Source organism: Pipistrellus kuhlii, unplaced genomic scaffold (genome assembly GCF_014108245.1).
Source record: "Pipistrellus kuhlii isolate mPipKuh1 unplaced genomic scaffold, mPipKuh1.p scaffold_m20_p_5, whole genome shotgun sequence".
NCBI lineage: Eukaryota > Metazoa > Chordata > Mammalia > Chiroptera > Vespertilionidae > Pipistrellus > Pipistrellus kuhlii.
In genome coordinates this window covers 75,953,410-75,980,745 of record NW_023425551.1, presented here as the reverse complement: position 1 = coordinate 75,980,745, position 27,336 = coordinate 75,953,410, and the positions used below count along the sequence as shown (strand labels likewise).

Genomic DNA, 27,336 nt, shown 5'->3' with positions numbered 1-27,336 from the left:
CGCCCCACTGTCCCATCTTCTGTGCTGTCCCTGAGGATGCTGCTGTTTGATGGGCGCTTTCAAACAGGTGGGCATGAGTGGGCAGGGCAGGCAGCGGAGATGCTGGGCTCTGCCAGGCTCTGTGATGAAGGCTCTAAGTTGCCTCCTCAGCCCGGCAGGAGGCCAGCAGGCGTAGAGGAGCCGGTCCCAGCTGCCCACTGGGCACTCACTGATGGGGAGAGGCAGGACGGAGGAGTGAAGGAGCTTTGAATTCAGGTGACATAGAATGCACCTTGGCTTTCTCATTGGTAAAATGAAGTAATAGCAGTGGCAATTTCACAGGACTGGGAAATAATAATGGAAAGCGCTTAGATGTGTGCCTGGCACATAATAAGCAATCAAGAAACTCTTTGTTTGAAGGAGCTGGTCTCAATAGCCTAAGACATTTCTGGAATATCCATCCTATTTGTTCACCCCTAAAATTTCCCAAATTCTCAGTGACATCTGAGAATTTGGAAGGAAACAAAATCTGCCCTGGCGGGTGGCTCAGTTGGTGAGAGCCTCATCCCATGCACTGAAAAGGTTATGGGTTTGATCTCCAGTTGGGGTGCATTTAGGAGGCTGCTGATAAATGTTTCTCTCTCCCCCCTCCCTTCATCGCTCTCTAAAAATCCATAAAAACATATCCTTGGGTGAGGATTAAAGAAAAAAGAAAACAAAATCTGCCTTCCATGGACTTCTATTTCTGAAACCCTCACCTCCTTCAAGAAGCCCTTCTGATTACTCTCACCCTGAGCAATCTAGACATGGCTACTCTCCCTGGTCCTTCTCTCCAACCTGACTGCCTACTTTCTGAAAATACCCTTTCTTCTGCCTTCCCATTGTGGTTAGACCTCCCTCTCCACCCCAGTTCCAGTCGGGTCATTAGCCAGACCCTGCTAAGTACATGTCTAGCAGTGAGCCCCTCTTCCTGACTGGCTGTGCCCCCCACCTCTACAGAGGGGACCCAGGTCCAACCATAGGCCCTGCACAGACCAAGCCTGGACCTGAGACCACCCTGTGAGGCCACTCTTGGTGCAGGAGGAGGCGGAGGCAGAGAGGAGGAGGCCGAGGCTGGATTCTGGGGGATATTTCACACTCCAGCTTCAGACGGAGAAGGGTGACAGATGACGCTTGTAAAACACAGAGCCGGAGCACACAGAGCAAATGTGCAGGAGGCTGTAAAACCCGGAGCAAACAAGAGAGAGGCGAGGAGGTAGGTGCCACGGCCCCGGAGGTGAAATATGCTTCTGAAATATGAGTTTCTGAAGTTTTCCGGAGGGCTTCCTGGAGCCTTTACAGGACCAGCTTACATGTGATGGCATCAACCACCCCCCACCCCCACCCCCTGGCAGCTCTGAAGATAGAGGAGCTGGGGCACTGTCCTCCGAGTCTCTGAGTGCCCCTCCCTCTCTCTCAGGCTCCCCCCCCCCCCAACCCAACACTCCTCCAGGTCTGAACAGGGGAGGGGGGGGGGCGGCGCCAGGACAAACACGGAGCCACAGCACATCTCCAAGGCACATGCTGCTATTTCCTTTCATATATGAAAACACCAAAGCTTCAGGGTCAACAAACAAAGATGTGGCAGAGCCAGAATTTGAACCCAGGCCCTCCGACTGAGGCCCCATGCCATTATGTTACAACTCTATCCCTTCATATAAATGGGACCCTAAACCCACAGCCATGCCCAAAGGAAAACTGTGAAACTCCCACATGATGATTGCTTCCGTCCAGGGCTGGTGGCTGATGGCACTTGGCTGTCTCGGGTTGTTTTTTTTGTTCTGACTCTGCTTTCAGGCTAGTGGCCTCCCCATCAGAATGGGGATGCCAGGAACAGCTCATCGCTACGCAGGAGAGGGCACTTTCTGAAGGAGAGCAGACCCTGCTGCACCCCACTGGCTGGAGACACTTGGCAAGCCTGGAGCTGGGTCTGAGCTCTGTCCCCGATTTCACCTCAGAGCTGCAGCCCGACAAGAAAGATATTCCTGCTGTAGCCACACCAAGGACTGGGTAGCCAAGGACGGCCTGGTTCTCCCAGTGGCCCCACCTACCTCGACTGCATTTCTCTCCCATCCTCCCTCCTTCTCCCCTCAGTGCTGCGTTCTGGAAGCTGTCTGCTCACAGGCCCACCTTCACATTTCTGGGTCTGAGGAAGGAACCGGAACCTCAGAGAAGCCAGGAGCCGAGCCCCAACGCCCGCGCCGGCACCCAGTCCAGCCGCACCTCCCTGAGAAGCGCTGCCAAGAGGCTGGAACGGAAATGCCAAGTTTGCTCTTTGTATTCCCCGGGGTGAGGGCAGGAAGATAAGTAATTACATTCCTGGGCAGGAATTAGACCAGAAACTCTAAATTGAGGGCTGGGCAGGGGCCTGAGCAGAAGCATGTGAGGAGGCTCAGGAGAGAGGAACTCAGCACTCGGGCCAGACTCAGAGGGAGCGACAGCATTTCAGCATCGGCAGATGGGCCGGAGCTGCCCGGTGGTCCCCAGCGTCTCGGCTTCAAGTGCAGGCCCTCCCTGAGCAACCACGGCCCCCTTCAGCCTGGCCAGGAGCTGGCTGTTCCCATAAGCTCCTTGAAGAGGGCAGCAACCTGACGAGGGCACAAGCCCAAGAAGCAAGCAAGCGGGTTCTTAGCTTCCAGCATCTCCACAATTCCCATCTCTGCCTTCCCACCGCGAGTTCGAAACCAGCCCCCAGCCACCTAGACCCTCCACCAGGTCCCTGGGAACTTCACAGCCCTGATGAGACTGGCATCAACCTCCCTGGCAGCTCCCTAGCCTTGCTCCTCCCCGACTGTGGGGGGCCAAATTCTTGAAACCACCCCTTCCCCCAGCCCGCAAGGCCAATCAGCCCCTTGCAGCCTCAGAGTCCCCCCTCCTCCCTCTATCACACACACACACACACACACACACACACACACACACACACACACACACTGGCGCAGGGAAGAGGATCAGCCTCCACAGCCATGCCTGCAACTCCAGCTCAGAGTGCCAGCTCCTAGCAGCTCCCTCTCCCGCAGGTGCCTGCCTGCTGGTCTGTGGGCATCACCCCTCCTCACGCTTTGGTGTTGGCTGGCTTGGTTGCTGCTGCCTTGGCTCAGGCCCCCTGCTCTTTCTCTCCCAGGCCCTGGCTCTCAGGGGCTCTGTCTCCCTGGAACTCACTGCCTATGTCCTTTGTGCCGGAGTGACAGGGAGACTGGCAGGACGCCTCCCTGTCACTGCCTGGGGTCTGTGTGGAGCCAGGCACTGCTGGTTTCTGAGCTCGCCATTGGCTCCCTCCCCGCTGCCCAGGCTGACCTCCGAACCAGAGCAGGGCTGGGTGGGAGTCGGACCTACCAACCAGGCTCTGCTGATGCCAGTTTCCATATTGCTTCATCATGCCATCCTGATGCCCCAAGCCGTGCACACACATTCCCCCTGACCTCCCGGCTGCTTCTGCCTGAGACCAGGAGAGGGTCCCTGAGTCTGCTGGACCTGTCACCCCAAACTGCAAGGATGCCTTCTTTCCCTCCAGGAGCCCTGAATCTGCCCCCACCCTAGGCTGGGCTCTACCCCACCCACCCAGCCCACAGGGCGCAGAGAGCCCAGGCGTGGATCCAGCCCCCAACAATAGCTCTGGCCAGGCCTCGCGTGTGGAGAGATGCAACAGAGTGGTCTGGCGGCAAAGTTCTGCTGTTTCCATGTTTCCGTCTGTCTGGGCTCCTTCTCTCCCTCCTGCCCTCCGGCCCCACATGGACCGCTGCTTCCCCTGCTCCTCACCAGTTTCACCCCCCACCAAGGAAAACAAGAGAGAAAGGGAAACCTCTCCCGCCATAAGGAAGGGCGAAAGCGAGGAGGGTGTCCGCACCAGGGTCCCTGTGAGGGAGTCGAGCGATAAAGAAACGGATGCAAAGTTCCCTATCCCCCATGTGCCTTCGGCCCCGCGCCCAGCTCCCACCTACACCGGGTCGCGGAGACCGCGGCTGCAGCGAGCACTCACCTGGGCGAGGCAGCATCTACCCCCGGGAGGGAGGCGCCTAGGCCGGCTCCGCGGGGCGGCCGGGCTCCCTGGCTCCTCGGCAGCGCATCCTTCCCCGCCCGAGGCTGGAGCTCAGCCCGGGGCTCGGGGAACGCAGGCGGATGGTGGCCTCGGACGAACGTCCACGCCGGAGAGCCCTGAGCGGCTTCAGTTATATCCACGGCATGTCGCAAGCAGGGAGGAAAAAGCACAACTTGTCCTCTTCTCTTCCAGATTAAAAAAAAAAAAAAAAAAAAAAAGGTAAAAAGATATATAATCCCTCCCTAGGAAGTCGCCGTAGCCTGTCGGATTTTCCAGATCAAAGAGCCGCGGGCATTTGCCAGCACCTTGGGCATCTCCGAAGGTGGGGTGTCTTCAAGTTCAGAGGAGCCAGCCAGCCAGCGGGGCTGCGTGTGTGTGTGTGTGTGTGTGTGTGTGTATGTGTGTGTGTGTGTGTGTGTGTGTGTGTGTGTGTGTGTGAGAGAGAGAGAGAGAGAGAGAGAGAGAGAGGCACTCACAACCACACGCACACACAAACACACTTCCCCGCACTCCCCTCGTGCACACTGCCCCCCGCATGCGCGCGCACTAGCGCTCCTGATCACACACACACACACACACACACACACACACACTCACACACACACACACACACTCACACAGCAATCACACGCGCTGGTCCAGGAGGGAGCCGGCGGGCTACGGAGGCAGCGGGGCCGGCGGTGGAGGAAGCCCAGCCGTGCGCATGGTCCCCGCGGAGCTGTCGGGGCGGCCGCCCCCAGCGGCGGGCCGCGGAGCTGCAGGGCCGGGGAACCAGCCTCCGCGTCGCCCCGCGCACCCCCTTCAGCCCCAACCACCGCTGCCCCCGAATCCGAGAGATCGCGAGCCGCAGCGGTGGCGTGCTGCGGAGACAGAGAGGCAGCGGGCCGGCCAGTCGCGGGAGTGTCCGGGGCCGCAGAGCTGAAGTGGGGGGCCGCCGGCCGGGCTGGGGGCCCTGGGAGCCACGAGTGAGGGCTCCGCGGCTCCGAGGCTCCGAGGCTCCGCGGCAAGGGCAGTCGCTGCGCAAGGGAGCAGGGCTGCCAGGCTGTGCCGCTGCAGCAGGCTCCGGTGCTGCCGCCTCACGTGTGGAGCGCGCGGTGCAGCCTTCAGCCCGCCGCCTGCTGAAGGAAAATGCAAGGATGGGAATAGGGGCTGGGAGCATGGCCCAGCTCTGATTCTCACACCCTAGGACAGACCTAGGAAAAATGAGAGCCTGAAGAATGCACACACACACACACACACACACACACACACACACTAAGACTTCACTTCATATGTGAGGTGTGCACTGGTGCCAACTATGTGCACATCCTTACAACTCTTCCCTTGTTTGATCCTCCCAAGAGCCCTCATTTGACATTCCAGGGAACTGAGGTCCAGAACAGCAGAGATTTGTCCAAGGCGCTGGGCAGGTAGTTGGGTCCCTGCTCCAAGCTGAGTGTAGATTTCCCATCTGAAGGGGTGGGTCTGGCCAGGACCTCATCTTCCTTTGGTCCTTCTCTCTGCCACTGGGATCAGCAGGAACCAGCTCCTGGGGAAGACAGGACTGGAATCTGCCTTCCTGAACTTCCCAGGAGGTAAGTATGCCTTTCCCAAGGAAGGAACTGCAATTTTGAGATTCCTCTGGTTCTCCAGCTGGTAAATCCAGGGCAGGGAGAATGTCATCTCTTCTCTCCTAGTGGCCGACACCGCCCATGCACCTGTCCCAGATACCCACAGGGAGGCACATGAGGCTGTCTCCACAGCCCAGGATCAGCTGGAGAAATCTGCAATATGAGACTCTGCCTCCTGTCTGTGCACATGGTGGGTGGGGAAGGGGTGTGTGTGTGTGTGTGTGTGTGTGTGTGTGTGTGTATCTGCGTCAGTCCAGGCACCCAAACCCCTTGTGCTGGGCACCCTCCCCAAATGCACCAGGGAAACCTCCAGAGCAGCATACTGCAGGCCCTGAAAGACAGGCTCTTCCCTGCAGGGATTCTGGAAAGCCTGGGGGAGAAAGGACATAGCCAAGATGAAACCCAAGGTATGTTAGAGGGGGCGGCACAAGAAAAGAGAGACAGAAACCAGGCCCACAGAGACCCAGGAAGGGAAAAGAAATGAAAAGGGGGGAAAGAGGAAAAAGGAGGTGAATAGTAGGAAAGTGGGTAGAGGCAGAAGGATGTGAGGGAAGAGGGAGGAGAGGGGATGCAGGAAAGGGATCAGCATGGAGATGTTTTCTTTATTGCTTGCCAGAGGTGGGGGCTGCCAGGGAGGGTTGAGAGTAGAAGGAGGAGCTATACTCCAGGCTCCAGGCTCTGGCTTTCCCAAAGGGTCAGGGCAGCAGGCTAGGTTATCTCCTTACCCTACAGTCATCCAAGAGAGGATCGGAATCTAGTGACAGGGATAGGATGAGGCTGGCAACAGGGCAGAGAGGACCTGCTCTCTGAAAAGCTCTGGGATGGTGTGGAGGAGGGACCATCCCCCATCCAAGAGTCTTCCCAGCTAAGAGAAGGGAATGGATACTCCACGAAGAGCTAGGATCTGCATCCTTTCTTGCACTTAGGTTAATTCTGACAACTGGTTTCTTTTTCTAATTATGTTGGCCTCAGCCTGGACTGAACACTGTGTTAGGAGTCAGATGGCCTGGGTGCGCACCATGGTTTTGTACTAGTGGCTATGTGACAAGTCCCTTTCCCTCAAAGGGGTTAGACTGTGTGCTCTCTAAGGGCATTTCCAGCTCGAGGAACCCCTGAGTGCCCTTAGCAGAAGAACAGAGTGGAGACCCAGATGCACCTTGGAAGCCAAGAGAAGAAAGCCATTCACCATGGGAAACTCCCCGAAGGGGATCCACACTTGGAAAGTGGAAAGGTGAGCAATGGCAGGTCTGTTGGGTCCCTGAGCAAGTCAGCAAGGCAGGCTAGGGGCACTGCTGTGGGAGCTACCTGGCTGCTTTTCTTGGTCACTAACCACAGAGGCCAGCCAGGGCTTCCCAAAGGGGTCAACTAATCTGGGGATCTGGGGGAGATGAAGGGGAGGGAGGGAGAGAGAGAGAGAGAGAGAGAGAGAGAGAGAGAGAGAGAGAGAGAGAGAGGGGAGAGAGAGGAATATGCCTATATATATCTAGTATATATATCTAACAATGGGCAGCTGGAATCTTGTACTCCTGTCTTCACTCTTCTAAACAACACTGAGATGAACATCTGTGTATCTAAGTCTTTGCCCACATTCTCGGGCTAGAGTTTGAGGGGCAGGAAATTGGAGTCAGAGACCACCAAGACATATTAAAGAAGGTTTATTCCCCAGTAACGAGCAGGACTCATTACGAAGGTAGAGAAAGCAGAATTAAAGGAGGGGGGAGAGGAGAAAGGACCCAACCAGGCTGACTCTATAGATGGAGAGAGAACAGCAGCACATGGAGGGGTGGGGGAGCCTTTTGAGGGGAGGAACAGGAAAGGGTTGGACCCAGGATGGAACAGGAAGGGGTGGGCCCCAGGGCACTGGGCATGAGCTAGTTGGTACTTCAATGTCTTGGGGATGTCTCTGTGGCAAATGCCAGTAGTGTCATAACTCCACCCACCAGTTGAGGGGAGGAGGGGGGAAGAGAATCTCACATCCCTGAAATAGAATCACTGGGCCAAAGGCTCTGAACCTTGAGAGGCTGCTGCACACACTTCTTTGTTTCAGCTTCAGAGCCAAGGCCCTGAAGTTCAGGGCAGATTTATGACTTTCCAGACTAGGTGTGAAGTGCAGGGCAAATAAATGTCTTCCCAGTCTCCTCTCTTGCTATCATGCTCTATCAGAGCCCTAGGCAGCTCCACGGGTGTGCAGGATGCTTCACATACTCTCTCCTGGCTCTGCACCCTGTGCTTCAGGCTGCATGTCATGGCTGCACTGCACCCATGCCTATAGCTCCAATGCCCTGATGTGAAGAAGGTTTATGCTCCCCCTGCCTCCAATTATGATTCATCTTCCCCCACCTTCTTGGGCACTCGTGACCAGCTGGGCACATGGCAGGTTCCCCGTACCCACTACCAATGAGATGACAGGTTGATAAGAAGAGCTCTCAGAAGGGGCAGAAGGTGGGAAGGCATTTGGCTTGAGGAAGAAAAGGTCAAGGTGGCCTAGGCCTTCGTAACCAATAGAGGGAATACCCCTGTGCAAAGGACTATGGGAGCCTCTTTCTTCTCTGTATCCACTGAGTGTGAAAAAGAGGGGGACTGGTGTAAAAATGGTGGTGGTGGGAGAGATTCAGGTTAGATAACAGGACAGAGCCAGGTGCTTGAGGCTTATGGAATCCCGGTGGGATCTGTAATACCAGGAATGCACTAGAAACTTCTCCCAAATCTTACATGGCCCCTCAGGCCTGGAGAGTGACTTTGTGGCCAGGGAAATAACAGAAGTCCTGCCACACAGTCTCATAAGGCCTGGGATCTCACTCCATTGAGTCTGCTGCATGCACCGGAAGCTGGGAGCCACTCTAAAAGTTTTAGCTCCCCATTGACCCCCCTTCCCCCAGGGCCGACAGCCAGCCTACATCCCAGTGTAACCCATGCTCCTGGAGCTTGGTGGATACATCGTCAGGAGCTGAGGCCCAGCCCTGGAGTGCACATTCTGGAGATGCAGGTTGAGTGTCTTAATTCTGCAGTGCCCTCTACCCTTCTCCCTTCTCCAAATCAGGAGTAAGAGGCAAGCAAAATAGAATCTTATTAGTATGCATGTGCATTCCCAGATTCCTTAACAGAGTGACTAACACCACCTACAGTCATTAGCTCCAGTTTGTTTTCTAAATCCAGTTTACGTCTCATTATCAAGTTCTTTTGTTTACTCCCTCCCCCCACCCCCCAGGCTCCATGGGCTCCCCTCACAACCCCACCCTCTTGCCCCAAAACCAAGTCTGGAGTTGGGTTCCTGATGCACCAAAGGGAATTCAATGAGTGGAAACTCTTCCCTGAGCCCACCACCTAGCGTGTCACTCAATGCTGTTGGGGAGAAGACAGGGAGGAGGAAGACAATCTATTCCTGGAGGGAGGACATTAACCAACCCTGGCACAGTGCCCTACGCTATAAGAGCATCTCCAAACACTGCCTGACTTGTTTGTCACCACCATCACAAGAAATGGATCATTATCCCCATTTTACAAAGACACTAAGTCTTATACAGGTAACGCTGCAGCTCCAAGAGTTTGGAGCTCTTGATGGATGGCACCAGGTTTCAAACAAAGTCTGACTCCTCACCCGTGGCTCCTTCCTGGGTGTAAGGCAGCCTCTCCAGGAATAGCCTCAGAGCCACTGGGTGGCGAGTGATCTGGTACCACCTGAAGGGCAGTAGACCTTTGGTGAAGGCTGTGCAGCCCCAGAGAAGCACTGGAATTGTGGGCGGTGTGGTAGACAGAGCACCAGAGGGGAACATAGAGGTCTGGACCCTGTTTCTCTAGTGCGACCCAGGGCACCTCTTCCTCTTGTTGGACCTCAACTTCTCCATCTCTAAAATGGGGCTAAATAGTTTTTACTATCCAATGAAGAATAACCAAGAAAACAGCCATCCAGAAAGGGACTTGAGACAATAGATGCCATTGACCTCCCTGGCTCTTGCCTCCTGCCAAGAAACCCCCAAATTTTAAGGGTGGCATTGAACCAGAAACACTGTGGGCTGTGGCAAGTGCCCAGGAGAGTCTGAAAGGATCACAGCTCTTAGCTTCCCCCACCCCCGACACTTACCACAGCTCTCCTAAGGTTTCTCCAGATTGCCCACCTTCCCAGTCTCCTCTCTTGCCATCACACATATCAGAGTCCTAGGTAGCATTTGGGGCACTCAGTATGCCAGCCACTTCCCTCTGCCCTGGACAATGCTTATTTCATTTCCTTCCCATCCAAACCCCGAGAGGCAGGTACTACTATTATCTTCATTTTGCAGCTGTGGAAACCAAGGCACAGAAGCTGAGCACCTTGCTGGGTGAGAGAATTGGCAGGTGGCAGAGCCACATCCCTAAGCTGGCAACCCGACTCCAGGGCCTGTGCTGAGTGTGAATGGTTGGGAGTAAATGGTTTAAGGAAAATCACTTTCTCCTTCTCCAACATGGAGAGGGCAGGTTCGCTCCTCTCACACCAACGCTGAGTCCCTTCCTTCACCTCTCTCTGCCTTCTTTTGTGTATTGTTTGGAATGTATAGTTATAGTTTGTGGCTTGTCTTATAATCCGGTCAGCTGTAGGAGCACAGCTCTCATCATCTATGTTCCTGCCACCAGCATCCTTCACTCACTAGATTTGCCACAGCAGGAGCTGACTGACTGCTACATTCTTCCCATTCCTTAAGCAAGCCATTGGCTTTTCTTTCAAAGGGACTTGGAGAGAGGAGGAAGACAATAATTCGACTTCTTCCTCTAAAACCGCCTTTGTAAGTTTCACGCAAAAAATACAGAGAAGGGCTAAGGGAAATATCAGCTGTGGCCCATTCCACACTCTGGTAGCGCTGGCCAGGTACACATTCAAATCATGCTAATACTCATAAAAAAGAATAAGGTAAAAATAAAATGTCTGGGCAATTTCTGCATTTCCAGAATAAAGATATCGAGAGATCCAAGCAAGAAAACAAAACCATCAACAACAACCAATATCAAGGAGGTGTTGACATTTGCATGGTGCTTGATAGAAACATTTGGTGGGTTTAAAGATGAGAGAATCTTGCTATCCTGGTGTGGGTAACAGCACAGGGGAAGGTGAGGAGGCAGGACGCCATAGTGTGCCTTGGAGAGTTTCTTGGTAGGACCCAAGCAAGAGCAGAAAAGGCCTGGTGGTCAGGATTGTGGGCTCCACAGACTCCGGGTTTCCGTTCAAGTCCCCACCTATAAGGGAAGTTCCTTTAGCTAGCTGCAGGGCCTCTTTGTGGCTCCCTTTCTTCACCTGGAAAGTGGGAATAATCATAGTGACAATGTGTGGTGGATAAAAGAAAAGCATTTATAAATTTATCGAAATAACCCAGGTAGGAGAAGAAAGGAGTGAGATCAAGACTACAATGGTGACAATAGAAGGGGGGTGTGAGGAGTAGAATGGACTGGATCCAAGAGGTAACTAGATGGGGTCTGAGAAGGAAGGTTGTGGTTAGAACTCACTTCCTGCCATGGAGCCTCATCCACTGGAGGAATGGTTGGTGTCCTTGAGAGATAGATACTGGGAAGGTAGGAGAAAGTGGGAGGTGGGGGTGGGGGTGTGAAGTGGTCGGTTCCAGATGGATGTCTATAGGTTGAGAGCTTAGGGACATTTTGTCTAGGACATAATTCAGTAAATAGGTCTGGAAGAGAGTCAGAAATAGAATGGAGGTGGAAGATCATGGGATCAGAAGAGATCCCCAGGGGAGAAAGGTGGAGTTAGAAGGAGGTAGGGGGTGGAACTTACACTCATTTAGCCTTATGCATGCATGGTCCTGCATTAGCCATTTTCCCTATATCACCTGTGCTTCTCCATGTAAAGCAGAAATTGGCTAGACCCATTTTATGGATAAGAAGACTGAGGCTCAACAAGATTAAGCAATTTGTCCAAGGCCAGCCTGTTAGAGAGGCTGGCAAGGAGACAGAAAAGCAGCCCATGGAGGGTAGAATAATAAGCTACTATTGTGGAAATTAACAAAGAGGAGAGAGCTTAGTGTTTTGTTTGCCAAAGTCCCCTTTGCCAGTCTCATGTAGCAAATGATATTTGTATGATACATGGAGGTAAATGGAGACACTCCCTCTTCAAGGGCGGAGATTTGCCCTCCACAGTCCCCTGATTCCACCTGCCTGTTCCCATTACAGAAGTAATCAACATCTTAGCACAGCCATAAGCAGGGGTGATATTGAAAATATCTACAACTGGTATACCCATGAATAGGCCTTGTCACACCAAGCATCATTCTGTATTTGTTATACAACAGGGCAGTCCACCTCAGGGTCCTAGCTCAGGCAGTGAGAGGGGACCGGTGGGGGGCTCAGGTAATGGTTTGGAAATATTTCTCTATTTTCATCTTCAATATGGCTGCATGGTGACCCATTTTTAGCACACACATGAGCTGTGGCACCCCAGGAGGTCCACTGGCTAAGGATTGTGTCAAATGGTGCATTTGACCTGAGGAGGAGTGAGTCTTGGAGGATGGGGACTGGTGAAGCAGAGCTATCGGGGTTGGCAATTCAGAGGTCGCTGGTGGCCTTTAAGGGAGCAATTTCTGCAGGGCTGTGGTGTGGACACCAGCTTGCTAGAGGCTGGGGCTGAGTGGGAGGTGAGGAAGTAGAGGCGGTAAGCGCACAATACTTTTTTTGAGAAGTTTAGCTGTGAAAGGATAGTGGAAGGTGGGATGGGAGCTCAGGAGAAAGCAGGGTGGAGGAAAGACATTCTTGGGGGTGGAAGCACTTGGGTGAAAGCCAGCGTGAAGGAGCCAGTGCAGAGAAAGCAAGAAGAAATGTTCCATGGTGGGGGGTGCGTGAGCCCTAGAAAGAGGAAGGTCCCTACTTCCACAGCAGCCAGAGGAAATGAACAAAGGGGAAGGAGACAACAGATATTTTGAGGTGTAGGGGAGTGACCTGTGGTCTGCACCTTATAAGCTGAGTGGTACAGAGAGAGAAAGTGCAATGTGAAGGGAGGGGAAGATTGGAGCAGCCCTTGGGCATGAGACTGGCTGTTAGCCAGGGGATGAATATGGGTTTTTCAGACAGAAATGAGGCCCATTTCTCTTACTATGTTGTGGTGGATACTCAGGGAGGTCATGGGACTTGATCCTGAAATTTGTCAACTGGGAACCACAGAAAGAACCAGCACATTGCATGCTCTTGGATTGGGGTGGTCAGGAGGGCATGGGACAAACCAAGCAAATGGCAAGCTTTGATTCCTTCTGAAAGGTGGGTCATGGGGAAATGAATAAGCAGGCATGTGAGGCTAGACAGGGGTTATGGGATGGCAGTTGGGGTGGGCTTACTCTGGTGCGGATCTGGGGATTGGTAGACAATGGGAGAAGGATGAGAATTTGCAACCAGAACAAAGGAGAATATAATTCCAGGTTTTGAGGCCGGATGTTGGTGCCAGATTTTGCCTGTTAACAAGAGACCCACACCTGCATATCTGCTCTTTGATAGACTCCTGTGCCACCTGAAAACCTCATTTCCGGAACCCTGGCCAGCTGGATTCTGCATAGGGTGTGCTTGTGGGAAGTTCTCGCTTGAGGTTAGAAGGCATGAAGGTGGAAGCTATTTCTGCTTCTGGTAGCTGCAGCGGCAAGGGTGTGGACTCCTGGGTTTCTGCCCAGTTTTGCAATGGTTGCACCATGTCAGGGAGCACAGGATCCTGGGATCGGGGTTATGACCCTTTCCCCTCTTTTACCCTTCCAGCTCTCTGAGCAGTCATGACTTCTTGAAGTTACTAACCTCTGAGTAATATCACCTTCTCTTTTTTGCCTTTTAAAATCCAACCAACACCTTTGACACACTTTGCCTGTATTCAAGTCCCTGTTAGAAATACCTAGAGTGGTTTCTACTTTTTTACCTAAGGGACTGGGCATGTGAATGACTGATGTGAGGAGGAGAGCAAGGCCGTGGGAGGGGAGTACTGAGGTCAAGACCAGTGAGGTAAATGGCTCATGTAAGCATCCATGGTTCAGGCTAGAGAGGAACTCTCCCACCTTCATTCAGGGACAGGCTTCCATTGGGATATTGGCCTATCCCATCCAACATTCCTTCTCAGCTTTCACTCAGCCAGATCTTTCTCCTTCCCTTCAACTCCCCAAGTTTACATCCTCCCTTGAGCCCCTGAGGTTCCAGTGACTAATCACACTTAGATATGTTTAGCATCCCCTCTTTCTGCTATGTCCCCTTTATAGTTCTCCCATCCCCAAAGTCCCCAGGAATAGAGTTCATCCCCTGGTTTTGAAAGTCTTATTCATTCTTCAAAGAGTTTCTTAACCTGGAGCCCATGAGTGATTCTAATAGGGGCTATGACCCACCTGAAATTATAGAGCCAGTTTCACAGGTATATGTATATATGCGGTATTTGCGTTTTTATTTTGTGATGTGTGTGTGTGTGTGTGTGTGTTTTAGAAAAGCTAACTTATTTATCAAGGGATCTTTGTTCTCTTCACCTTGAGAGTTGTTCAAGGGAGAGGCTAACAATAATCATTAATAGAGTCATAGGAACTTAATTTGCTCTAGGTCTCTACATTTTTGTGTGACCTTGAAAAAAAGTGTCTTGCCCTAACCTGTTTGGCTCAGGGGATAGAGCGTTGACCTGCGTCCTGAAGGGTCTTGTGGGCACATCCCCAGTAGGGAATGTGCAGGAAGCACCTGATTGATGTTTCTCTCTCATTGATGTTTCTAACTTTCTAACCCTCTCCTTTCCTTTTTGTAAAAAAATCAATTATATATATATGAAAAAGTGTCTTGCTTTCCCTGGGCTTCAGATTCTTAATCTATAAAATGGAAACAATAATTTATAACTTTTAGAATCATTGGAAGGATTAGATTTGGTATAAAAGCCATCACAATGCCTGCCTTGGTTGATGTTTAATAAAGGGCAGCTACTGGTATTGAGCTAGTTTGGGTTCCTCCAAAAACAGACTTTTAGACGAGGGTTGAGTATGACTATTTTATTTGGGTGGTGACCTAGAAAATTTCGGTAGAAGAGTGGAAATTGAAAAATAAAGGGGCCCAGCCAGAGTGGCTCAGTTGCTTGAACATCATCCTGTGAACCAGAAGATTGCCAGTTAGATTCCTTGTCAGAGCACACACCTGGGTTGAGGGTTCTATGTCCCATTGGGGCATGTACAGAAGGCAATCAATCCTTGTTCTTTCTAATATATATTCTCTTCTGCTTTCTCTCTCTCTCTCTCTCTCTCTCTCTCTCTCTCTCTCTCTCTCTCTTTCTCTCTCTCTCTCTCTCTCCTTCCTCTTTCTAAGCATATTCTTGGGTGAAAATGTGAGAATTAGAAGAGGAAAAAAAGGAAATGAAGAAAGGGAAAGAATCCAATGAAGGGCATGTTATAAGTGTGTGTTTCCAGTTTCAGCTCCTCCCACTGGGGTTTCTGGGAGAAGGTATGAAGCATACTCTGAATTGTTGCCCCCAGGGGTGAGGAAGTGGAGTATTTATTCACCTACTTGCCATCTATCATTGGCTGAAGGCTTCCAGGGATATTAGCTCTCCAGCACAACTGGCTCCCTCGGCCAGGAAGCTCGCTCAGGCATGAAGTCCCTGGTGTTCACAGTAGCAGCTGAGTGGTACAAAGGTGACTTCTCAAGAGAGAACAGCAGGGCAAGGACTGTGACTGCCATGTTGACTAATATGAAGCCTTCCCCCATCCCCCCCATCAGCACCGATAGAAGCCGCACTCCTATCCCATTAGCCCTTAGCTTGCCCCCTTGCCTTAGCTCTGTGCTGGACTAACATCGCGGTATTGTGAGCATGGACTGGCAGCTTTCTGAAGGCAAGGGCTGTATCAACCCTACCTTTCTGGTGCCGGAATTTGACATGACGGCTGATGCAACATGGAAAATATCTTGTCCTTGTTTATAATGAATGAGCTGCCCACAGCGATGCAGTTGGCAGGTTTCTAATGACCCCACGCTGTTGGAGGGGTGGCACGATTAGGGATTCTGCACACTTGGTGGCAGATTTATGTCCCCTCCGTGTCTTTGGCAGGTGCCTTTATCACAGCATGCACAGCTCCTGAATCATTTTCCAAGGGATTCATGTCTCAATATTATAATCTCCAAAGTGATGATATTAGAAATTCAATTTTAAAGAGGAACTGTTTAGGGTGTCAGCATGTTATGATAATCATCTGGGTGGACCCCCTCATTCTTCTTGAACTGCACTAGTAAGCTCCTTTCCACTTCAATACAGAGAATGAGGAGAATATGGACTATTTATGCATTCCCCCCTCCTCTGCCCATCCTCATCTCCCTTCCCTATATTGCCAGCACATGGGGAGCGTACTCTGCTCCCCAGAGCCCATGCCTGAATAAGCCTGATTGCTTTCCTGTACTTCTATATAAAACCTTAAATATTCATCACGCCATCAAATTAAATGGGATTCTTTGGCTGTCATTCTTTTCCACATGCTGAGTTATTTTCCTTGGTACCTGTCCTACCATCATTTGGAGCCTCCAGAGACTAGGCATTTATCTAACATTGCCCCTTATTAGCTTGGCTCCCAATCAGATGAGAGGGTGCTAATGAAAACAGAAGGTTGGGGCCTGTTTCAGAGGCCATGGGTTCAGGTGAGGGGTTGAGGGGCAGCAGGGAAAGTTCAGCCATTTCTGTAGCTCAGAGAAGGTTTGCAGATGGAAGGACAGACAGAAGTAGACACACAGGGTGGGTCAAAGGGGAAATGGAAACCACCCATAGGTGTAGGACAGCCTTCCCTTTCCCCTCCTCGCCAAGTTTAAGGGCAGAGTACCGGATTCCAATATTTCCTGGTTAGAAATAGGGAGCGAGGTGAGAGGACATTTTGAAGGCCCTTTTAGCCCCTCAAGTCATTAAATTTCTTTGTGTGACAGTGATAGCAGCTTAACAGGAAAGGCCCTGGGGACCCAGCTGGAGAACTTGATGGGGGAGGGAGATGTGAATATGCAAATCCAACTGAATATTATGTATAGCATTGTGTTACATTTCAATGCAATACATTGTATTTTAATCTACTTCCCCTGCCTGTGTGGTCCCTGAACAAGGGAATCCGTCAGCGAGCCATGTGCGGGAGTGTGAGTCCCCCATCTCCCCGCCGCAGCCATTTATAATCAGCCTGAAGTTGGATAACATGCTGCGGGAGGGAGCCCCTAGCTGCTGCTGCTGCTGCTGCTGCTGCTGCTGCTGCTGCTACAGATCTGAGCGCTGCCTAGTGACCGGGAGAGGCTGGGGCACTGCAGAGCGGCCCACCATTCTTTTATTATTATTAAATTATTATCTGTGTACATATAACCCACCATTCTTTAATTCACATCAGTGCCAGATGCGGAGTACGCCCAGCTGCAGGCCAGAAAGCTTCTTCAGGAGCACTCGGTGCTGGACAGCGCACTGCGCGCGCAGGAAAGTGGAATGCATCACCCAGACCAGGAAGATGACGGGGACAGTGGGAAAGCCTGGGTGACAGTCCCCAGCAGGAGGATCAGATCGAAGCGTGGGATTTGGGTGAGGCCCTTCTCCTCGCCGGGCCTCCACTTTTCTTATAAAGTGAGGAGTTGTTCCACATGTTGTCAAAAGACCCCCAGCGCCCTGATTGCATGTGTCAGTGCAATTGATGGCCATAGGACAGTGGTTCGTAGGCCGCTGGCCATCAGTATCGCCTGTGGAAGGAGATAAAGTGCATACTCTTGGGCCCGGCTGTGGTGTGCTAAGTCAGTAGGCCTGGGAGAATGTATTTTTATCATGCCATCCTGGTTGACTCTGGCACTAATTAGAGGGATTTGAGAAATTTTGCATTGGGACATCTGATATTTTTACTTTCTGAACCCTCCATTATGTCGTCTCTGCCCTTGCACCCCCAACTTCATATCTGAGCAACACTTACAAACACTCCCAAAAAATTTAAAAATATGTTTTTATTTATTTTTAGAGAGAGAGGAAGGAGGAAGTGTAGAGAGATAGAAACATCCATGACAGAGAAATATCATGGATTGTCTGCCTCCTGTACTGTCTGCCCCTTGCTGCAAGCCTGCAAACCAAGCCTGCACCTAGGAATGGGACCAGTAACCTCTTGGTTCATGAATCACCCCTCAATACTGAGCCACACCAGCCGGGGCCCAAAGCTTTCTAAGCACTCATTATGTCCCAGAAAGACCTCAGATCCTCACAGATGAACACGGTTGTTCTCAGAAAGGTCCTAGTCTCCCAGGGAGGACAGACAGGTGGGTAGCTAACTGTAACAAAGGGTGATGAGGGCCCCAGGGAGAGTGTGCAGCTGAGTGTGGCAGAAGCACAGCTGTGTAGGCGCAGGCCCAGTGCTCATACAATGGGGCAGATGGCTTCCCCTTTGGGCACAGAGCCTCCTGCATGGGTTCTTCACATGCAGCTTCCTCAATGTCCTAGAGGGCTCCCCATCTGTGCAGCACATAGCCAAGGAGTGGTCCCTGCTCTGCTCACTCATTGCGGAGCCTCGGGGGACACTGGCTTGCTGAGAGAGCTTCCTTCATCTGGTCTTCTTTGTATCCTCTTCTGTTCTTGAGCTTCCTCTTTGCTCAAGGTTCTTCCCCTCTCCCTCCTTATCCACATGTCTTCACGTTGTGGCCTCTCCCCCAACAAAGAGTCTCCTTTCCCCTGGCTCTATTCCTTCTCCCTCGCTGCCAGATGCCATCTGTGCTGAGGGTGGTTTGTAGTTGCTGCTGGTGAGGGAGGTACTTGAAGAGATAGGGTTGGACTGTCTATCACAACACATTATGTGAGGGTGGGATGAGGTTTGACTCCAGCACAGTGACACTCGGGGGAGCTTGGTGCTGGGGTGGTAAAACTGGCAAAGTGGGCTTCATGTAGCAATCAGAGTTCCTAATGGTAGCTGCAACCAAGCGGGCTCAGTACTGCTCCCTCTTGCCCAGAGGTCTATACACAAGGCTCCTTGCCTCATTGAAAAATTCTGAGTCTTTTTAGTCTCTACTCCTATCATTTGTCTTGCATCCTGTCCTTTGCTACCCACGCTTAGCTGCCATTACTGTTCTTCTCTTTTTTTCCCCCAAACCTGATGCTTTGGACCTCGTTCTCAATATTGTGCACTCTACAGCCATAACCACATATGAATACCCAGTCCTTCCATTCCATCCCTCTCTGATGGAGACCCTCTTCTGGGTGCTTCCATGGAGGCCACCACTTTCTTAAGGCCCATACAAGGCCATGCATTGGGATTAGAAGTCACAAGAACCCTTTATCTGTACTCTGACAATGTTTTATTAAAGTGATTATCTCACTCCCTGCATGAACCTGACCCCTAAGTCATGCCAGGTTTTACCAATGATGCCCATATTATTTTTATGCCACATCCCTGCTTCCATAAAGAAAGTTTGAAAGATATTTATGTGCCTCTTTTAGTTCTAAGCAAGGTTTATGACATGAGCCTTATACATGTAGTATGAGGGATCCCTAATTTTTCCCAGATCATGACTAATGCTTGGATTGCTGGCTGGGACTATCCTAGAACATGATTCCCAACTTTTGTGGTTTCTTCTCTCAGAGTCTTTCTTATTGTCCTTATTAGAATAATCTGGTTTGATAGCTGATTCTCCAAAGCGGAAGTCTGATCTAAAACCAAGATATGCCAATCTCCCCTATGAACTCAGCATGACCACACACCCATATCCCATCACATTGGTGGCCCTCAAGGAGACAGGAACTGGTTCACACTTAGCTCTCTTCCTATGCTATAACACGACAATTTCATGGAGGAAGTAGACATGTTCCTATCAGTTCCCCTAGGCCCAGCTCACCTGGTTCTTCTTTTGCCCACTTGCCCATTACCTTTAATCAACATGACAGCTCTTCACGATAACTATTTGTGTTCCTTCCTTGCAGGCGTAGGAGTGGAAGCTCACAGAGGTTGAATCATTTGTCCACAGTAACTAGTGGGCCTGAGGTTATAGCAGGCTATCAGCCTTCTTCACCCAGGAGGAGTCTCAGAATGGGTGAGCTGTTAGCTTTAGAGGAAGGAAGAGCCGGACATTCAAAGTAAAAACTTTCCCTTCTAGACCTCCTTAGATGTATGGTTCTTCTCACTCTCGCTCATGGTTTGGCCACAGGAAGTCATATACTTTTCAGGACATTATAGATGCAAGGCGGTGTGCCAGGTCCCTACCATATCCCCTTAGCACACACTGTTCTGTGCTGCCGAGTCTTTTATTGCAAGCACCTGCACCTCCCTGCCCGAGGGCCTGCTCCAGCAGCGAGAACATGCCTCCCACCCAGAGGCTGGAAATGCTAACTCTCCAAGAGAAGATCCAAATCAATGACAAATAAGAATTTGGTGGTGAATTACTTTGTCACCACTCATGAGGGACAACTCTGTCCCACACTGTCTCCCAAAAGATCCTCATGGAATTGAACCCCAGTTGTCATGCAATACAAATAATGTCTACTTTGAACTAGGCTAGTCCACACTGGTGAACTGATTATTGACAGACCTTGTGCTGGCTCTTTTCCTGTCTCACTTCCCCATTCTGCTACTGGTACTTTCTGGACTCATCCCGCAAATAAACAAACTACTTGCACTTGAATCCTAGACTCTGTGGTCATGCTTTTGGGGAAGCCAAGCTAAGACAATCTCCTTGGAAGCTTGGAGGTCATCTGGATCAAACATCTCATGAATAATTTAACTCCAAGAGCGGGAGGTGACCTGTACAAGGTTACACCTTGTCAGAGCAGGCCTGGAGCCCCAGATACCTCTTGCTCATTGAATCCTAGGATTCCTCTCCTGCATCCCATGGCAGCCACATGCCACTGGAAATGCATCACCAGGAATTGGTGACACTGGTTAGGGAATGGGGTAAGTCGGGGGGAGGGAGAGGGAAAGAGTGAATGAGTGCAGAAAAACCCACAGTCCAAAAACCTCTTTATGATGCACCCATGTACTTTGCCTGTCCATAGTTTTACACCACTCTGTTCATCTGCCAGCTGGGCAGCCCTGACCCGGATTGATTACAGAGTTGTCCTGAAACTCTGGGATCAGAGAGGTTAAAACAGCTTTGCATCCCTGTCCTAGTAGGCTCTTTCCAAGCAGCTGCTGGCCTTGGTGCTGAATTTGCGCTGTCCGGAGCTGAACTAGACGAGGCTGTTGGAGGTTAGAGGCTCAACACTATCAGAGCTGGACATGCACCTTTCCCCTGTCTTGTGATACGAGTGGAGGAGGTGAGGCCCAGAGGATGAATGGGTGTGTTCCACCCTCATGATTATGCCTGCTATTTAGGAAAATCAAATATAACTTGGCTATGATTACCTGTGTCAATGGAAGGGAAGGCAAAGCTCATAGATTTCCAAATGTCAAGCAATACAAATAATTTCTACTTCGAGTGTAGATTGAATTTGATTTTGTGGAGAGGAAAGTATTTGCAGGTGTACCTTTGTAGTTATGTTTAGACCTGCTGAATGAGACAAGAGAGAGAAAATGGTGGAGAAGGAAGGGAGAAAGGCCTAGGATTAAGGATGCCCTGTGGACAGTCTATATGGGGTAAACTACATCCACTCCACTAGTACAAACATATTTCCTTCACTAGTTTTCACAACAGTTTCCTACACACACACACACACACACACACACACATACCACACACACTCACACATACACCACCACCACCACCACCACTGCCTCTTTCCAGAATCTCCAGCATCCATATATTTGCCAATCTATCGCTGCAGGCATTCTGAAATCCCTCATTGTTTATCTATCCAACCACCTTCCCTTATTCCTCTACTGCTGAGCCCCGGGGAGAAAATGTGCATACTGAGCTGGGACCCGAGTTTGGATCCCATGCTTCCATCTAGCCCCTTATCCCTTTTTGGGACTTGGGCTTGGATAATGTTTTCTAACTCCCTGCATCGGCTATCCTAATTCTCAACTTTTTTTGAAGACCCTTAAACTTCCTCAGTTCTCTCAGTAGATTACTGGGCTTCCCTGTTAACAATGAAAAATCAGGCTATCAGACATGGATTTCCTCAACCTCATTATAAATCCATCTGCTCTCATAATTATCTATTCCTTCTCTCTTAAAGGAGGAAGTGTTTCTTTTTCTGCCCAAGGAAAACCCTCCTATCCATTATATAGAGCCTTCAACCTAACTCTGCGTAGAACTTGTCCCTCAACAATGCTCCTCTTCTTATCACCCTCTCCCTCCCACTGTGCTTACCTGTCAGCACAGGGCAGGTTCAGGTTCCTGACTTCTTATAAATTCCCCTTCTAATTAATCATCTTCTTCCTTTAAAAGTCACAACTACAAAGAGAGTAACCCCATTCACCCATCAACCCATTGCACTGTGGGTTCTTGAAAAATTATTCCATGGGAACCACCTTGTTTAGGACACAGATAATTTTGTAATTGTCACTTCCTGTGAATCCCTGCCCCACAATCCTCTTCTCACTTAATTTCACCTTACCTCACATTTTTAGTACTTTAAGAATCATGATTCTTTGATATGTTTGACAACAATGGTTTTTCTCCTACCTCATAATCACAACTTCTCAGTTTTTTTATAACTTCTTAAATTTTGTTTTTGTTCCACGTTATCCTGCCCTTGACCCTCACCTCTTACTCTATGCATTTTCCCTAAGTAAACCCACCCATGCCCCTAGAAGTTAGTCCTGACTTAATTGCTTCAAATGCCTGGCCCAGTACAGCCTTTTCTTCTAATCAAACAAGAATATCTCAAGGCCTGATGACCACTCCCACTGAATGTCCCTAAGCACCTCGAACTCATCCCACTCTCCACAGAAATCATCACTCTTTCAGCCAAAGGTGTCTTCTTTTCTTGTTTTTTTTTTTAATTAATTACTTTATTGATTAAGGTAACACATATTTGTCCTCAACCCCCCTTCCCCATTCCAATCCCCACCTCCCCACTCATACCCCTACCCAGTCTATTGTCCTTGACTACTGTTTAGGCTCATATGTGTGCACATAAGTCCTTTGGTTGATCTCTCCCTTTTATCCCCACCCTCCCTTTGAGGTCCAACAGTCTGACCCATGGCTCTTTATCTCTGGGTCTGTTCTTGTTCATCAGTCTATGTTGTTCACCATTTCCCCTAGATGAGTGATCATGTCCTACTGGAAATATACTTATAAGAATCAAAAATGAGACAGAACATGTGTCACCTTGACTCCATCCCTCACCTTCCTGTACTAGCATTTCATAGGCTTTGAATCTGTAGTTACCTAATGTCTAGTGTCATGGCTACACAATATAACTCATTTATTTGCTGGTTGAGCTTCTCCTTTCATTTTTAGAAGCTGGTGTGTGTGTGTGTGTGTGTGTGTGTGTGTGTGTGTGTGTGTCTGTCTGTCCTTGTTTTATTCTTAGTAAAATTTAATTCTAGGCAGGGAGAGGGCAAGTGGTCATCAGTCATTTACACTTTAGTGTGAACAAGTTTCCTGAAATGTAAGTGAGTTGAAGAGAAGGCCTGAGTGCCTTAGATAGTAGCTAAATGAAGACCATAGGGGCTCTCCCAGGCACAGAACCAGCTGGAGCACTTAAGCCAAACTCTGCCAACTTTTCAATTTTCTTACATCTTTAACATGCAGTGTTCACTAGTTTCCAATTACATGAAGCTTGTTATTGCTTCACATCTATCTCTGAGCTGACCCAGACTCACATTGACTGTTGTACTTGGGGATATCTGAAAAGATTTCGGATAGTGTTATCTGGTCTCCAAACATAAGCACACTTTTCTCTCTCTTGCACTTTCTTTCTTGCTACTTAGTTAGAATATAATTAAATTTGAGTTGTGGCCAAAGCTGATTTGTGAGACAAGCATTTGGTTAGTGATATCGAGCCAACCAAGTGGAAAAAAACTCAGCAAAACTTCAAAAAGGCTAATAATCATCTTGTGATTGAAATTCAGTCCCCCTCTTCTCATCCCCTCTCCTATTAACTTGGACAAGTGCTGTAATCCCTCCTGGGACACTCAGCTCATCGCAATTCACAGATGAGTATAAGTGTGTCTGTGTGCCACAGCAGAGAAGGGAGGGTCATGCATGAGCCCCCAACATAGGTGAGGAGCTCTACTCTGGTTTATGAACAGCTTCCAGGAGATTAGAAGAGGGCCAATGTTATCTGGGTTAAGGGTTAGGGGATTGGGATAAAAACAATAGTGGAGGGAAGATGCTGAAACAGAAATGAAGGGGTGTTTGGGACATCAAATTCTGGAATCTGGGGACAGAACATAAGAAAAAATTCAGATTAAGAGTCAGAGAGAAGGTCTTTGAGGGTCATTCATTCAGGAAACAATAGATTCTTAAGATTTCAAATGATTCCAAATGGCATCCATCCTAACACCCCTTCTCCATTTTACTGATTTGGAAACTGAGGCCCTACAAGGAAATGCCTTATTCAAGGACACCCAGTGCTGTTCACTCAATTGGGCCCTGTGCTGTGCCTGATGCTCCAGGGCTTCTGAGAAGCATTGAGGCTCAGTCCCCTTCTTCCTGGGAAGGGCTCCTGACTGACATGAACACATCTCTCCCAGCAGTCTGCAGCCTCAACGTGCTGTGGCCAGTAGCACACTGCTCTAGGTCAGCTGTGAGCCTGGCCCTTCCTTCCCCAGCTCTGCCAAGGATCCTTTTCGGGTTGTCACTGAGGGTGGCTGGGGATAGGTAGGAGTGTGTGTGTGTGTGTGTGTGTGTGTGTGTGTGTGTGCATGAATATGCCTCTCGTTACCTTTCAATACCACAGAGAAAGGATCTTCAGGATGACTGTTACTTTGAGTTCGCCATACCTCTGCTGCCCTTCCTGGCTGTGGCCAGCTCTTTATAACCCTACTCTGTGGGCATGCAAGGTAGTTCTCCACTTCCTGTGGGCTGTCTGTAGGCCCTGAAGGCAGGAATGATGCTAGTGCTTCCCTTGGATATCCAATGTTCCCAGTTGAGCATATAGATTTTCTACATACATTTTTCAGCTGGCTGGCTGGCTGGATAGATGGATAAATAATGGACACTGAATGAGTAAATGGAAGCCCAGAGTAATGAAATAATCTATCCAAGGTCTCACAATTCGGGGCAGAGGCTAAAATGCAGACCTTCTGACTCCCAGCTCAGAGTTCCACTTGACTTCCACAGCACTTGGAAAGCAGAGGCAGATAAAAGGGTGACCAGAGCATGACTGGCTTCTTGGTTAAAGCCATCTCAATGCCTTTTCATGAAGTCCCTTAGTACTTACAAACAAAACTAATCAAATGGAGAATTTAAAGTTCTGAGGTTGGGTATAACGTCGCATTGCCTCTTTCAGCCTCAGTTTCCTTCTTTGTTGAACAGGTTATATTTGACTGTATGGCATTGGAGGGAAACTGAGCCCTGATATTTTAAGACTCATTATTCTAGATGCCAATGGGTACCCAACCCCCATTAATTTATTTAATTACTAAATAAAAATGATAATAATAAAAATGATAAAAATTATTACTACATTTATAATAATAAAAATGATAATAATAATAAAAATGATTACTACATTTTCCAGCTGTATGGGACATGTTTGGATGTCAGGCTCTTCCTCTCTGTTGCTATTTGGGGAATTTGAAACTAAATATAGCCCAGTGCCAGGCATCCCAAGCGCCATCATCTCAAATTAGGAAACATATTTGCACCTCCTATCAACAGTCCTGTGGCAGACACACTGCCAGCAAAGATGAGAGAATCCTGCATGGCTGCCTCTGGGGAGAAGCAGTCCAGATGATCTGTGGGACACCCTGGAGGCAGGGTCATGGAGGGGCATGGGGATGTATGTGAGAATTAACCTTGGCTCTCAGGAGGACTAGAGCACCTACTACATACCAGGCCATGGGCTAAATAATTTATATATGTTACTTCTCTTATGGCATCTTTGAAAAATAATCTCTCAAGGCCACATAGCTTGTAAGTGACAGGAGAGAGATACGCATCGATGGCTGTCTCATCCAGCGTCGATGTATCATCATCTACACTGTGCAGCCTCCCCACAGCACCTGCCTTCCCTCCCCCCTGAGTGCTGCAGGTGCCCGCTGGGTTTCTGGCCCAGTGAGAAGGACACAAGGTAAATGAGACTCAGCTCCTGCTTCCCAAGACCTCCCAGTTGATGCCCAGTTGATAATATTAACTGGTAATATAAACATCTACTGGGGAACCCCAATAATGATAAAAATAAATGCAGTGTGGGGGAATCATAGATGGAGAGGCATGAAAACCCCCAGAAGGGAAGCAAAGTTTGAGTTAAAACATTAAAGGTGACCGAAACCAGTCTGGCTCAGTGGATAGAGCCAGTTTGATTCTGGTCAAGGGCATGTACCTGCATACACCCCAATAGGGGGTGTGCAGGAGGCAGCTGATTGATGTTTCTCTCTCATTGATGTTTCTATCTCTCTCCCTTGGCAAAGGGAGCCATATGGGCAGGGGCAGGGAGCTCTGAGAGAGCTGTGGGATTGGGGAACAGTGATGGTGCAGGCAGAGTCCTGTCCCCTCTGCATGGCCATCTCCACCCTCCACGTTGAGTGGCACTCAGAGTTTGCTGAGAGGGAAGAGCCACTTCAGGGTACCCCAAATTAAGAACTTCTTTTCTCCCCACCTCTCAAAATCAAAGAAGTGTGGAGTCCTAGACCCAAGAGACCTCCAATCCCAGGTCCAGGGGAAAGCAAAACAGCACCAAACAAAAAATAGTGTAGGAACCTGAGTAACCCCAGAAAAACCTGCCCCATCCACTTGGCCTCCAAGCCACTCTCTGCTACCTTCAGCTTCTAGCTGGACAGTGTCTCCAGGGAGCTGAGGCTTTTCCCAATAGACGCTGATTGTGCCTTTGGCTCTGAGCACCTTCCCACCGGGAGGTGCCTGGGAGATGGGTGCCAATGCCTAACGTGAGCATCTATTTCTTCCTCCTCTCCTTCTCCTCTTCCTCTTCCCTCTCCTCCACATCCTTCTTCTCCTTCCCCTGCTCCATCTTCCTCTGCCCTCCTCCCCACCTACCTGGTCAGTTCTTCTCATTCCTCCACCCCGTCACTTCTTCCTTCTTCTGCCTGACCCCTCTCCACCCTCCCCTGCCTTCCTTCCCCCTTCTCTCTCTAGCTGTAACTTCATGATGTCAGAAAATATAAACAAGCCACTTTTTATGCTTTGTTTCTAAACCCAAGCCAATAAAATGCTCCTTTCATTGGAGGGGAAGGAAAAGCAATAACTCAGCCTCACCTTGGAGCTCTGTAGGGGCCACTCCTCCCGCACGACAAGGTCTGCTCCCAGAGCAGCCGCTTGGAATTAGCCCTGAGGGCACGGAAGCAGCAGGGCTGTGACCTGACACTGTGTCGCCTGCCAGTCACATCGTCCTCCCCTCCCATTTGCATGTGCTGGACTCTCATCCCTCAGATAGGGCCCTAGGATAGTCTCCATTTCTGCCCAAAGAGGCTTCAAATAGGCTGTGCGCAGCTCAGCAGTGGCTTTCATGACAGGCCAGACCAGGCCCGCCCTCCGCCTATCCTGCATCAAGCCACTGTGAGCCTGGAGTTCCCGTCAGAGGGCAGGCAGTCCCCTTCAAGGACTCCTTCTGAAGGAGTAGACACAGTCCAGGCTGTCACAGAGCTTCCAGTCTGATGGGGGCAACACAACCCCGACCCTCAGGAGTTTCCATGTTAGCAGCTGGCACCAACTCACCCC

The 27,336-nt window shown here is 50.0% G+C and overlaps 1 protein-coding gene and 1 long non-coding RNA gene across 3 annotated transcripts in view; both read right to left on the bottom strand.

Moving 5' to 3' along the window:
* The window catches only part of LRFN2 (leucine rich repeat and fibronectin type III domain containing 2), a 173,315-nt gene extending 169,034 nt beyond the window's left edge, over positions 1-4,281 (bottom strand). Inside the window, exon 1 of the mRNA XM_036415058.2 lies at positions 3,998-4,281. The gene's annotated coding sequence lies outside the window, so the exon portion shown is untranslated. The remainder of the gene's footprint in view (positions 1-3,997) is intronic.
* A 6,282-nt stretch (positions 4,282-10,563) lies between these two features.
* Positions 10,564-26,726, bottom strand: LOC123651364. Of its 2 annotated transcripts, none has more exons than XR_006740021.1 (2): positions 26,656-26,726; positions 10,564-10,872 (listed from the first exon to the last, which is right to left on the bottom strand). It is a non-coding gene; the product is annotated as an uncharacterized LOC123651364 (long non-coding RNA). The 2 variants fall into 2 exon arrangements; XR_006740020.1 differs by lacking the exon at positions 26,656-26,726 and adding an exon at positions 15,139-15,900.
* Between the last annotated feature and the right edge of the window lie 610 nt (positions 26,727-27,336).